The sequence below is a fragment of the Monodon monoceros genome, unplaced genomic scaffold (genome assembly GCF_005190385.1).
Source record: "Monodon monoceros isolate NGI ecotype Baffin Bay Population unplaced genomic scaffold, NGI_Narwhal_1 Super_Scaffold_7, whole genome shotgun sequence".
Classification (NCBI taxonomy): Eukaryota; Metazoa; Chordata; class Mammalia; order Artiodactyla; family Monodontidae; genus Monodon; species Monodon monoceros.
The window spans coordinates 75,161,522-75,175,380 of record NW_021703784.1 but is presented as its reverse complement, the minus strand read 5'-3'; the positions used below and the strand labels follow the sequence as shown (position 1 = coordinate 75,175,380).

At 37.3% G+C, this 13,859-nt stretch overlaps 1 protein-coding gene and 1 pseudogene across 2 annotated transcripts in view; one reads left to right on the top strand and one right to left on the bottom strand.

Annotated features, from left to right (window-relative positions):
• LUZP2 (leucine zipper protein 2) overlaps window positions 1–13,859 on the bottom strand; it is a 431,421-nt gene that overhangs the window by 133,623 nt on the left and 283,939 nt on the right. The gene's annotated exons all lie outside the window — the stretch shown is intronic.
• On the top strand, window positions 475–598 carry LOC114887898 (annotated as a pseudogene).

Below are 13,859 nucleotides of genomic sequence, written 5' to 3'. Positions count from 1 at the left end.
ACATATAATTGGCTTCATGATAAGATACACATACAGAATTAAGTATTGCATCTGCATCATTCTCTCCAGTCTCTTTTTCAAGAACTCCTATTAGAGACATATTACAGACTCTCAATCTTTTATCCATGTCACTTATACACAGGCACACAAACACACACACACACACACACACACACGCACAAACATACCTTTTTATTTGTGTGAAATTCTAATTCCTCAAATTATGCTATGAGTTACTATTTCTCTTTTCAAACTTGTCCAGACAAGAGTATTTGTTTCTAAAATAGTTTTATTTTTATTTAAAATTATTCCAATGTTTATAAGCATAGTTTTTTCAAGGTTAATAACTTTTAAATTTTATATCCACCCCCTCCTTTATTTTCTCTTTTAACATTTTTACAAAGAATTGATATTTTTCATATTCTTGCATTTATCGTTTAGATTTACCTGAAACGCTTATTTTAGCATTTTTATCTGCACAGCCAATTAAGGCAATTGTACTTTTTTCCCCATAGAGGCCCGGGTGCAAAGGCTACAAATAGTAGTGTATGTAGCCTGTTGCTTATACAGGTTGCCCTAAGGGACAATGGAAATAGCTCTTTCCAGTGGACATCCATATGTGACCTCATGCTGTTCCCAATCTAGGCTGTAGACAGGTATGCAGGATGCCTTTGGAAACCACCAGGGCACAGTGGCTAGGATTCACATTGACTAAGACATCACGTCCATCCACACCAACGTGCATAACGAGAACAATGTGACTGAGGCTCTATGCAGGGCTAACTTCGAGTCCCCTGGCTGCCATAAATTCTACATCATCAAGAAGCAGGGCTTTACCAGTTTAATGTGAATGCATTTGAAGAGATGGTGTCTGAAAAGTGGCTCTTCCAGGAAGGACCTCGAGTCACACATATCCCCAGCTGTGACCCCTTGGACAAATGGCAAGCTCTGCACTAGTAAGGGCTTTGACACTGCCCCCTCCTTACTCACAGCCACCAATAAATCCTCTTCATGTAAAATAAAATGAAATAAAATTTTTGTCAGATTCTTCTATAAAGTTATCTACACTGAATTCTATTTGTTAATTTCTTTTACTGTCTTTCTTAGCACTAGGATTTTTATGTATTTTGGAATTTGGTATGCAGATTCATTTTGTGATGGAGTATTTATTTATTTATGTTTTAATTTTCTTTATTTCTGCTCATCAGTACTTGCCTAGTAGTTGTCCAGTTGGCTCTACCTGCTCTTCAGGTTCTCTAATATTTATAATACTAAAAGAAAGTATGCTTTGAACTCATGATCTTGTGGCTTAGATCAAACATGTTAAGGGTGTTCACAGAAGGACAGTTCACAGAGGGACAGCTCCCCTACTTATGATTATCAAAACTATTTAGAGTGCAGGTGAATGAGTATTTTGCTCTTGGAGGAAACATCTGTGTTCAGAGTGCACTCTGAATGCTGTGGACAAGGCAGCTGCTCACATGATGCTGCTGAAGGATTTCATGTCAAATTTACTTCTCTCCGTCTCAGTTTTGGCCTCTAGTGGTGTCGGAAATTTCACCACTAAAGTCAGAACCTTGGTTTTGATTTTATTAATTTAATCATTCACCTATTTATTCTTTAAATATTAAATAAGTGCTCCTGTAACCCATGTATGGTAGGTAAAAAAAGGCATTAATATATGTATCGATGTTCTACGTCATATATCATTAGGGAATTGCAAATTAAAACAGCAGTGAAATTCCACCGCATATCTATTAGAATGGCAAAAATTCAAAACACTGAGTACACCAAATGCTGCCAAGGATTTGGAACAGCAGGAACTCTCATTCACTGTTGTTAGAATATAAAATGATACAATGACTTTGGGAGACAGTTGGCAGTTTCTTATAAAACTATATATATTCTCTAACATATGATCCAGCAATTGTGTTTCTCAATGTTTACCCAAAGGAGTTAAAAACTTAGGTTCACATAAAACCTTTGCAAGGATGTTTATAGCAGCTTTATTCATAATTTCCAAAACTTGGAAGCAATCAAGATATTTTTCAGTAGATGAAAGAATAAGTAAACTGTGGTATATCCAGACAATGGAATATTATTCAGCACTAAAAAGAAATGAGCTGTCAAACCATGAAAAGACATGGAGTAAACTTAAATGAACACTACATGTCAATCTGAAAAGTATACATTCTATAATATTCCAAAATATGACATTCTGAAAAGGTAAAATTATGGAGACAGTGAAAAGATTTTTATTTGCTAAGGGTTTGAGGGAGGGAGGGATGAGTAGGCAGAACACAGAAAATTTTTAGGGGAGTGAAATTATTCTCTATGAGACTGCAGGGATAGATTATGTAATTATACATTTGTCAAGACCCATAGAATATACAACACCATGAGTAAACCCTAATGTAGGCTTTGAACTTTGGGCGAAAATGAGGTTTCAACGTGGGTTCATTGATTATAACAAATGTGCCACTCTTGTGTGGGATGTTGATAGTGGAGGAGGCCTCAGGTGTATGGAGATATAGGGTATATATGGGTATCTGTACTTTCCGCTCAATTTTGCTGTGAAACTGAAACTACTATAAAATATAAAATCTATGAAAATGAGGAAACAAATCTGTTCAACTTTATTAAAAACAAAACAATATCTGACCTCACAATCAACAAAGCAATAGACAAATAATCGGTATATTCACCACTTAAACCAAGTATATTGGATCTTCCATATAAAATATATATTCCTTGAGGAATATCAGCATGATTGTGTAACTGGATGGTTATTAATAAAAATATTTTTAAAACTTTATAATAAAACTACCTTACTACTCATAAAGTGGGCTTATACCATAGAGAGCTCTTTGAAAGTTCCTAAAGTAGCAGATTAATAGTTAAGAACTTAAGACCTATTGAAATAATGGACAGTATAACAGAGATGACAAATTAAACTATAAATATCATTTTTGTTGTTTATTAAAAATAATGAATAAGCACACTAAAGAAAATATTAATAGTTTTTCAAACTGAGATATTTTTACAAATGTACAATTTTTTTTTTTTTTTTTTTTTTTGCCGTACGCGGGCCTCTCACTGTTGTGGCCTCTCCCGTTGCGGAGCACAGGCTCCGGGCTCGCAGGCTCAGCGGCCATGGCTCACGGGCCCAGCCGCTTCACGGCACGTGGGATCTTCCCGGACCGGGGCACGAACCCATGTCCTCTGCATCGGCAGGCGGACTCTCAACCACTGCGCCACCAGGGAAGGCCCCCAAATGTACAATTTTAAGCAAGTAAAATTTTACAATCGATTGTATTTATCTTCTCTGGTCGTTATGCACATACCAACAGCCCCCCTACACATTACTCACTCATCCTGCCCACCTTATAGACGCAGAGAGATAGTCAGATCTAGCTTCATCTCTGTTCCATTGTACAAACCTATCTTGATAAGACATCTGTTCCACCTCTATTTTTTTTGCAAGTAGCCAGTCATTCCTTTTTATTATTGCTAAATATCTTTACCAAGAATAACTTTTATTTCCCTTAAACTAGAACTAAAAATCTTTCAGCTGAATGATAATATAGTTGAACTTTAAATGCATTAACTCATTAAGTATTGATGTATCATTCATAAGGTAAGTTATGAATATTCCAAATAATAAAACCCATGTAACAGTGAATAAGGACACATAGAATAAGTGAATCTCTTAACTCACAGGGCAAATAAAAAACAAAGCCAAGATTCAAACCCAGGTTTTGACCTCCATCAGATCCCCTGTCTCCATGGCCCGGGTTCATAAAAGCCTTACCCCTGCCTCTGACCCCAAAATGCAGCTATGAACATAGCGTGAGGAATTCTCTCCTGTGAAGCAATTACTGTCATGCTATACAGAGCACTTTCCACAACGCAGACACGTTTGAAAGAACGTACTGCTGCCTGGAGGGTTGCCACGGAAAAGGAGAAGAAAGAAGGAAAAAAAAAAAATCCCAAAGTAGCTAAGAAATGTCCAGTGCTAGGCAAAGCCTGAGTTACGATAACAAACGAGATGCAGTCTTCACCATCTAGGATTTTACAGTCTAACCCCTACGTGGGTAGAGAATGAGGGGAACCTTACGACCTTGAAAGATATCATCACCTACTTGCTTACCTACCAAACCTTACTAGGGACTTCCTATAAGCCAGTGGGTCTCAAAATATGTTTTCACTGGCAGCAGCATCACCTGGATACTTACTGGGCCCAAACTGACCCAAACTCACAGAATCAGAAACAGAAACTCTGAGAGTGGGGCTTGGCTATCTGCATGTTAACAAGCACTTCAGGTGATTCTGCTGCTCACGCAAGTTTGAGAAGCACTGCTGAAAGCAAATGTAATAACTCACCCCCGATTTATACAGACACAATCTAGTGGGCATTCCATTTCTGGGTTTGTGCTCACAGCTAAATCTCTCTCGTTCACATCATGTAGACATATTTTAAGTTGACTACTCCCATTCTTTCACCTTCACCACCCCACCTGGAATGATTTTAAATAATACAGATTATCTGAGTGACACATGGCTACCTTCAAATGCTACCCTAGCATTGTTACTAAGCTGCCTGCTCAAATATGGTAAAAGCACGCACATAAATCTTTCTGGCTGCAGTACTGTGATGGGGTTATTTTTCACGATGATGGGAATATGATTCAAATAGCCTTTAACATAAACCTTGCACTGTATACTCTCCATGAATAGTAAACCAGCCAGCCAAATAACCTTTCTAGTGTCCACTTTCGCAGACATTCCCTTTGTATTTTGTAAGGGTCTTGGACCTCAACATGGCCCCTGCTTGACTTGCAGTTATGTTTTCCAGCAAACTCATCAGGGGTCTGATGTCAAATGTAAACTGGGCTAGTGTTTTCCACTCAAGGTGTTTTGGCTTGGAGTTCACTCAAGTCTCACTTAAAGCTTAGAGTTGAAGGTAGTGTTTTTTCTATCTCAGTTACTCTACTAACCATAGTATAGTATCTTTATCATAGAGTCGATGACTTATAGTCACAAATAATGATTTATAAATTACTCAGTAGTAATAAAAATCAATATAAGACTGTTCATTTAGAAAGTCATAGGCATTTTATTATGCAATTTGCACGCATATTTTTATCTTGTGGTTCTTCTAATAGCCTTAGGAGGTGCTAGAATATTCATTTTGCAAGTTAGATAACTAAGACTGTGCATTTCACACCGTGATATTGCATTGTCCTAATCCTGCGTGCTTATTTGATGCATTTATTAGAACAAACTGGGTTTAGCTCTGTGTGATAGAGACTCATAATAGCAGAATCTTAAACAAGACAGAAGTTTCTTTTCTCTGTCTTTCTGACGCATAAGTCAAAGCCATGTGATTCTATCCCTTGAAGGTGTTAAGGGCTAGACTCCTCTCCCTTGATGTGTTGCCACTTCTCTGATGGTGCCCTTGACTGTTTGGTCCATGATGTCTTCACCTCTATATTTACATTTTACCATCAAAGGAGGGGGAAAAAAGAGAAGAGTAAACTCATTTCCTTTATGGATACAACCTGGAAGCTATCATATATCTCCTTTGTTTATAGAACAGTGGCCAGAACATGGGGCTGGGACATGGCCCAGACAGTTGAAAAGGAGGTTAGAAAATGTTTATTCTGGGTGTCAATTTGCTCAGATTAAAGTAGAGTATCTTTTTAGAACAGAGAAAACAGCTTTGGGGAAGAACTATCAATATTTGCCACATTTAATCACCCTCTCTCACCTTAATTTAGAACCTGGATCTTAACTCTTAAAATAGGAAGTGAAACTGGTAAATAATAAATCTTTAGTACTAAAGTTAATCAGCAGAACACATGAGAAGCACTTTTTTCAGCTGAAAACATTAGTCCACCTACTGCCTCATGCTCTATGAGTCTGCAAAAATCAATTAATTATGAATTTTTCTCCTAAGCCACTTATTATCCATCTGGTGAGAAAGCATCATAGGTGAAGGGTTTAGTCAATATTCCTCACATTAGGGTCCTCAAGTCACCTTCAGAACCACATAGGGTATTTAATAATAAATCAATCCTGGTTCCTGCCTAAACTGGGTGAATCAGAATCTCTGGTAATGTGGCCCAGGAACCTACATTTTAGCATTACTCCCTGGAGAGTCTTATGCACACTAAACTTTAAAACCACTGCAGAGTGAGAGGAAGAAATAGATAGATTTAAAAAATATTTTTATGGGTGTATAGTTGGTTTACAATATTGTATTAGTTTCAGATGTACAGCAAAGTGAATCTGTTATACATATTCATATAGCCACTCTTTTTCAGATTCTTTTTCCATATAGGCCATTACAGAGTATTGAGTAGAGTTCCCTGTGCTAAACAGTAGGTCCTTGTTAGTAGAAATAGATAAATCTAAATTCTTTTCTGGCTCTCTCTTATGACCTCCTATTACTGTCCTTCTGCAGTATCTGCGGGTTGGTCTTCCTATGCTTATTAATTCCTGGCAGGTGTTAGAGCTCAAACATTATGGTAGGAAATTATATAGACTCACTAAAAACAGTCAGACCTTCACAGTTATTAACTTATACAAGCTTCTTAATGATGTGAGGTAGCTAGCAAAATGCAGTATTACTATTCAACAGACAAGTCAACTAAACTGACATTCAGAGAGGTCAAGAGATTTGCACAATGACACACAGAGGTGGATGGAGATCTTTATATGACTGTAGGTTCTTGCTATTCTGCACCTTCTTACAGCTGTCTCCCAAGTAATAAGAAAGTTGAGGGCATAGCCTCAAGCATAACCACCAGTTGGCTTCAGCTTTGCCACACTGGACCCATGAAGATGTTCATCTTGACACCTCTTTCCTCAGTGCCTGTACTTTATCCCAACCAGAAGTCCTACGTAGCAATTTTTAATGTTTAAAATAATATCTAAGGTCTAATGGCTTTCCTGAGGGAAGATGGAATAAAGTAATACTGAATGCCTGCCCCAGGCACTAATCTAGGCTCTTCACATAAAACAGATATAACAGCTCGCACTCTGAAGACCAAGGCTTTTGTCACGCTACCATTCTGACTTATCTCATGCAGGGCTTATAGTAGAAAAATAATCAATGAGCCTGCATTTACCTTTACTTTTAAAAATTATATTCAACAATGTAAAAAATATTCAGTACTTAAGGAAGTTATGAATAGATGTAGAATTTCCAAATCACTAAATGCCACTTCACTTTCAAAATTTGGAAAGACCTACAGCTTGTACAAATCTTGTGCCCACATTTGATTCTTCTTGTAGTATGCCTGCTGTGCTCCGTGCTTTTAGACCAGCACTGGGGTTTTAAAGCATTAGAGTCTGTGAATAAACTGTCATCACATCTGTTTTAATTGCATTTCCATCTGCTCATGCAGTGTGCACCTGTGCTTGGCTGATTAGACTAGAACAAGGGAAAAGAGTCTTCTAATATGGTTTGCCTTAGAGTCGAAACCAAGATTTTTCACTTTTTATTTGATGGAGTGTCAGAGAGGAAAAAAGAACATGGAATGGAATTCACAAGGCATGTGTTTTAGTCCTGGGTCTCCCGTTTATAAGCTGTCACTGTGGACATATCTTTACTGTGACATTTCTGAACCTCTGTTTCTCCATCTGCAATTATGTCTGCCTTGTCACTATGTTAGTGTGAGAATAAAAGGAAATAATAAAGGTACAAGTGCTTTGTAAATATAAAAAATGCAATTTTGCATATGCCATATATTCATATGTCATTGAGACTGAAACATAAACTAAAACAAGGTGTAAGATTCTTCTCAAATACAGAGTTTGCTGGTTAATTAAAAAAATCCGTATGTTCTTCTACTGCTTCCTAATGCTGAGATTACTCTCCATTTTCGTGAGTATAAAATGGGAGATCAGAGCAGGAAGAGAGGAGTGTTGAAGAATTGATATGTAATTAACATTTTAAATATGCCTTTTAATCCTCCAAAATGTTTTAATATCCTTAAATGGTTTAATAGGTGCGCTACTGAGCTGCTGCAGCCAGGGCAGGGAACAAAGTGCTTAGATTAGGGAATACAGCTGAGACTGAAGCAAACAGAGCAAGCAAATACAGTGTGAAATCATTCCGGATGGAAATAAGTACCCATAATTAGTACCAAACATTGTGCAAGGCATGTTAGAGGGAACAAACCTCCTTCAGAATGCTACTGATTCAGACTAGCACTGGTATATAAGGTGAATTTTCAGTAATTTTAAGTAAAGACTGAGAAAAGTCTGCAAACAATAATACTCAGAGATAAGAAATCAATAGCCCAGTTCAGAGTGATGTGGGGAAGAACAGTGTCTGGACACATGAAAGGGAATCAGAACATCTTTGATATTTATTATAACAAGGAGGAAGAAGGTAGAAGAGGGGGAAGAGGGGACAGGAAGGGGGGAGGAAGTGGAAGGGGAAGATAAGCAGGAAGAGGAGGAAACCGTAGAACATCAGAATCAGATGTAACTAATGGAAGTCCAGGTTTCCATCACTTCCTTAGCAAGGTAGGATAAGGAATGAAGAGATAGTTGTACAAGTATCCGTGTATCATTACAGTTTGGGAAAATTACTTCCTAAAGTAATTACACATTACAAAGTTCACCCAAAATGTGGGTCAGTCATTGTCAAACAAACGTTTACATTGACTTCATAAAGTTCTGAATTAGTCTTTCCAGACGCTATTAAACAATTCTTAATGTGGGTTCTATAGAATACTGGCCCTATGGAATAATAACTGTGATAATATCACTAACAATTCTATGCTGAAATAAATTTGAGAAATATTTCTCTTTACTGAAGGACAGCCCAGAATCTGATTTAAAGAGAGTCTGGTGAGTCTTCAGGGGCAGTGTAGAGGTCATGATACTTCTAGTGGAACTCAGGTCTTTCTGGTAATTAAATTCAAGAGTGATGTGTCCATTGTCCAGAGGGCACAAATTCAGGTTGACAGCACAACTTACAGAATGGGTGCTTCCTGGAACAAAGTATACATGACAACTGGTTGATGGTAGCAGACTGATGAGAGAGATGACTAAATTTCAAGAGACTAATTATAGCCCGATAAAAAGGGACACTGTCTTAGTGGTTTACGGTCATTAATCAACCATTTCCACAGAGGAGACTGTGGTGGTTGACAACCTCACTAATAATCAACGTAATTCAAATTCCCAGGATAGCACTTTTATGCATCAAATTTGTTTTATAAAAATTGAAGAGAATATGAAACACTTAGAAAAAGTGAAAGTATAATGAAAAGGTAGTTTTAAAAACTACTAAAGAGATAATAAATTTGTATAACCCTTTTGCAAAATAATTTGACAATATATTTAACTGTCTTACGATTCTTATTACACTGTAACTCAGTATTACCATGTTTTAAAGAATGAGCCTAAAAATAGTATAGGGGAAAAAGAAGCAAAAGGCAAAAAGTTGTTCATTACCCAATATTTTATAACAATATAAAACCTAGAGGTAACAAAAATGTTTTCCAGAAGAGATGGTTAACTGAATAAACAGACATTCATCCCATGGCCAATTTATCTCCTTACTGTTTCCCTTACATTTAGATTGTAATCTGTGACACGAATGGAGAACAACAGCTATTGGATTTCTTACCAAGAAAATGATCAGGATAAAGACTCCGATCACATGAAGCTTTGTTTTCAATAAAATATATTATCTAACAGAAATCCCCTTAAGGCTTTTATATAAATGACAGTCTGTGACAGAGATTAACACAGACCAAATTTATTGGGTAATTTTTCAGCCAGCAGCATCAAAAACACAGAAAATTTAGAATAATTTTGGGAGATTTATTGTAAGTTTCTTCACTCAAATCCTTACTCAAAAACCAGGAAATTCTACCTTTGATAGACAGGTTTCTGGGTTGCAAGTAACAGAAACAGATGCTTGCTACCCTACAAAAAATGTTTGTATGTGTGCATATATACATATATTGATACATATATATAGGGAGAGCTATACTCAAAGATTTTGATAGGTACAGGATGGTTGCAGGATAAGGGTTAGAAAACAGGCACCAAGATTACATTACAGCTACTCTTAAGGGATCCTCCAAAATATTCTCTAAGTATTCAAAATTCTGGCAGAACAGCTATGATCAGGAGGTTTAGGTAATGTGATTGTTCAAGAGACAAATAGCAGAAGGGTATGGCCTACCTCAGCCCCTGTAAACAGAAGGCAGCAGAGGAGGCAGTAAGACTACAACCAAAGGAAAATTCCTCCAGATGGGCGAATAAAAGGCAAGTAAGATAATGAGAGATAGATTAAATGTTCTAAAGCCAAAAATTGACAAAGTTTACTACAATAATCTCCAGGGCTGCTTTGTACTCACCAAGGGCAATCACCAAAGCCATAAAATATGCTATTCACAGGATAATGTTCCTTGTAACAATAATACAAGCTCTCCTCCCCTTTATCGGGTGTCCCTGGTCACTTGTACCCCAGATTCATATCCACTGGATCATGCTTACATGACTTGCGGGATAATTCTACTTAGGCTGCTTCTGTCTGTTAGGTTTTACCAGCTTATACTTAATTTATCATTCCACTCCCCATTTGGATTATTCTTTCTGGTTTCTGCTACGCTGTCTCACTATGAATGACAGTCATTGAGTCCAGGGTGGTATTATCCTTTAAGAGGAGACACAATTCTCTCACTCTCCTTTTTCTAGTCAACTAGCAAATTCTCAATATTATTTAAGATATCCAATGTCTCTTCTTATCACTGATGACTATTAATAATTCTAAAAATATCTGTAAAGAAAATTTCCCTAAAGAGATGACATATCTGGAATACTAGATAGATAGATTGTGTCACAATCTGCCTTTAGTCCCCCTCTAATTCCAATAACATTTACTGTGATTCTGCTATATACCTGATTGGAGCTACATTATGAAGATGAATGAGGCCTGCCATCTGCCTTCAACATGCAATACACTGAGAAATACAGACATAGATTGAACATGCTATACTACTGACACGGTAAATGCTAGTTATTGATATCAGCTAGTTTTTGTGGAACCCAGGGGAGGGAAAATTGGCATTTCTGGGAGGCTGGGAAGGCTTCTCAGAAAAATTAATATTTATATTTTACTTTGAAAGTCACAGTAGGCCTCTCTCTCTCTCTCACATACACACACACACACACACACACACACACACACACACAGGGCCATAATCTAAGTATAACCTAACTGGTGTTTAACCTCTCCTTCAGCCAGAAAAAGGTCTTGAACTTTAACTCAGGCTAGCGCTGAAGCTGAAATTAAGCATGGATTAGAGAGGACTAGAGAGAAATTTAGAAAAATTTGCAACCTGGGCAAAAGTGGCTCAGGGATTAAGAAATTATCTGATATGCGAGGCTTGATGAGGCAACAATAAGAGAAAACAACAGTTTTTGGTAATGACACACAGCCTTTTCCATGGGCAAGGAGGGAGATTTAAATATGTCAGGTTAGTTTGGGGAAAAAGTATGGGAGGGGCTGTACTTACAGCATAAAAGGTTAAAACAGACAGGGTGGGAATGTTTTCTTAAACAAACAAACAAACAAAAAAAGAAACTTCAGTTTCACATAACAGATCAATGAAATAAATACCCTTCTGTTTAAAAGACTCTAATGTAATATTTGCTCCCATCTAGCACTGATGCCATTTTACCCTCTGCAATCTCTGCTGTCCTCTCATTTGCTTTGCCAGTATGTGTGGGGCTGAGTGCTTTCAATTCTACATCTGCTCGGATTACCTGACCAGCTCTCAAAACTCCCAAAGGTAGACTTTGTCATAGGGTGGAAAACCTTCCATTTGTGGAGTAGGTACTCAAAGATGATTTGGGAAAGGTCCCAAAGATGCTTGGCAAATATGCAAAAAACACATGGCCAAATCAGTGGTATCTGTTATGTGGACAAGTTCTTGGATGGCTGTTGGCTCTTTTTTATAATTCCCTCTATTTTGTTGCTCTTCCATTCTCCCGATTACATCTGGGAGAAATCTTCAGTTAGGTAGCCATGATCTTTAATACCCACTGGACGCCTTTGACAAGGATAGTGAGATGAGTCCACGGGAGCAAGAGTTGGAGGCAGAAAGGTTCAAAAGAGCTATAGCAACAGCTACAGATAACAAGTGGTACTAGAGCTTAAGAGCACGTTGGGGCAGGCTTTTAATTCACCCTAAAATTGCTATACTTAGGTCCAATCATGGCAAAATATTTGTAGCATTCCATTCTAGATTTTGTTTAAATTATGATGGTGGTCCCAAAGGTGTACAACTAGAAACCCTTTGTTTTTGAGATGGCTGGACAAGGTTTAATCAGAACTGTGAGGATCCTTGTCTCGCATCTGAACAGGAAGATTTAGATTATAAATATAATATATAATGTGATAAAATATATATATTTCTCAGAGGGTGGTATCATCTTTGAAGGAATGCCCTGAGGTTCTTGTTTACACTGATATTCAACTGAGTTCCCACATCAGAACTGGTTACTTGTAATGTTGGGGAATATGGAACCAAATTTACATTTTAAAGAGAATGCCCAGGTGGTTCATTGTGCCATGGTTTGAGAACCACTGATATAGATATGTAGAAGGTAAGATGTTGGCCTTCCTCTCTGTGTGTGTATATGTGGAAGGAAATTCTGAGGTAAGAAAACATCAGATCTCCTGGAAACTTTCAGTCCTGAGAATTTGCCCCAAGTCCCCTAACCAACAAGTATCACAAGGAGAGCAGTGAGACTATGTCTCACAGCGTACCTAAAGATAACAGGAGGCTTTCAAGTCTCCATGAGAGTAAAGCAGTCTTGTCAAAGGAAATCCGAGGAGCTTGCAGTCTATAGCCACACCTAAAGTAAGTTTAAACCTCAGTAGAAAGGGTAGGTGAACCCGTGAACTGTTACAGTTTCTGATTAATACCAGGGGCAGGTGAGAGAACACTAAAACTTGAATGGCACGGCTGAGAGAGAGAGAGAAAAAGAGAGAGAGAGAACAGCTTCAGATATATATATATATATATATATATTATCTATATAATATATTACCTATATAATGTATTATATATTAATTATATAGATAATATATTATGTATATAACAGATTATATGTATAATATATTTTATATATATATATATATATATATATATATATATATATATATATATATGTAAAACCCAGTGCTTCTTTGAAATGTTGCCAAAAGGAAGAATATAGCAAAACCTAAGAATAGCCAGTAACCCAGACAATCATGAAAGTTATACCTGAGACATTCCTGGGAACTTCAAATCTAAGTTCTCCCCCGGTCTGGAGCCTTGTTTTATCATAAGAGGAGAATGCAAGTGGTTTCTATTGGCTAATAAAAGGAATCCTTCCTCCTTTCTTTGGTGGAAATGTACTATTTTATTCATTTATCCTCTTAAAGGAAAAGAAGAAAAAGTATGATCCATAGTTTATACTCTCTTAACTGAGTTGCCTACTAACTCTTCAAAAGAATTTTTGAAGCCAAGAGATGTTACTCAGCTTCTGTTGGTGTGCTGCCTTCCTGGGAGACAGGTTTTAAGACTGGAATTAATACCATTAGCAGCAACTGTCCACCTCAGCATGACCTCAATCTAGCTCCAGGCTCATCTCTTCCCAAACTCCTGGGAGTTTTGAGAATCTCATTTTCTAATTAATCTGAGTATTTCTCAGGCATTGTGGTTGTATTTCTGCCATTTCCTCACATTCTACACTTCTGCACTGATTGAAATCCTAAGAAGTCCCCCAAGCTTAGCAAAAATATCACCATTTCTATGAAGCCTTGCTAGATTTCCAAA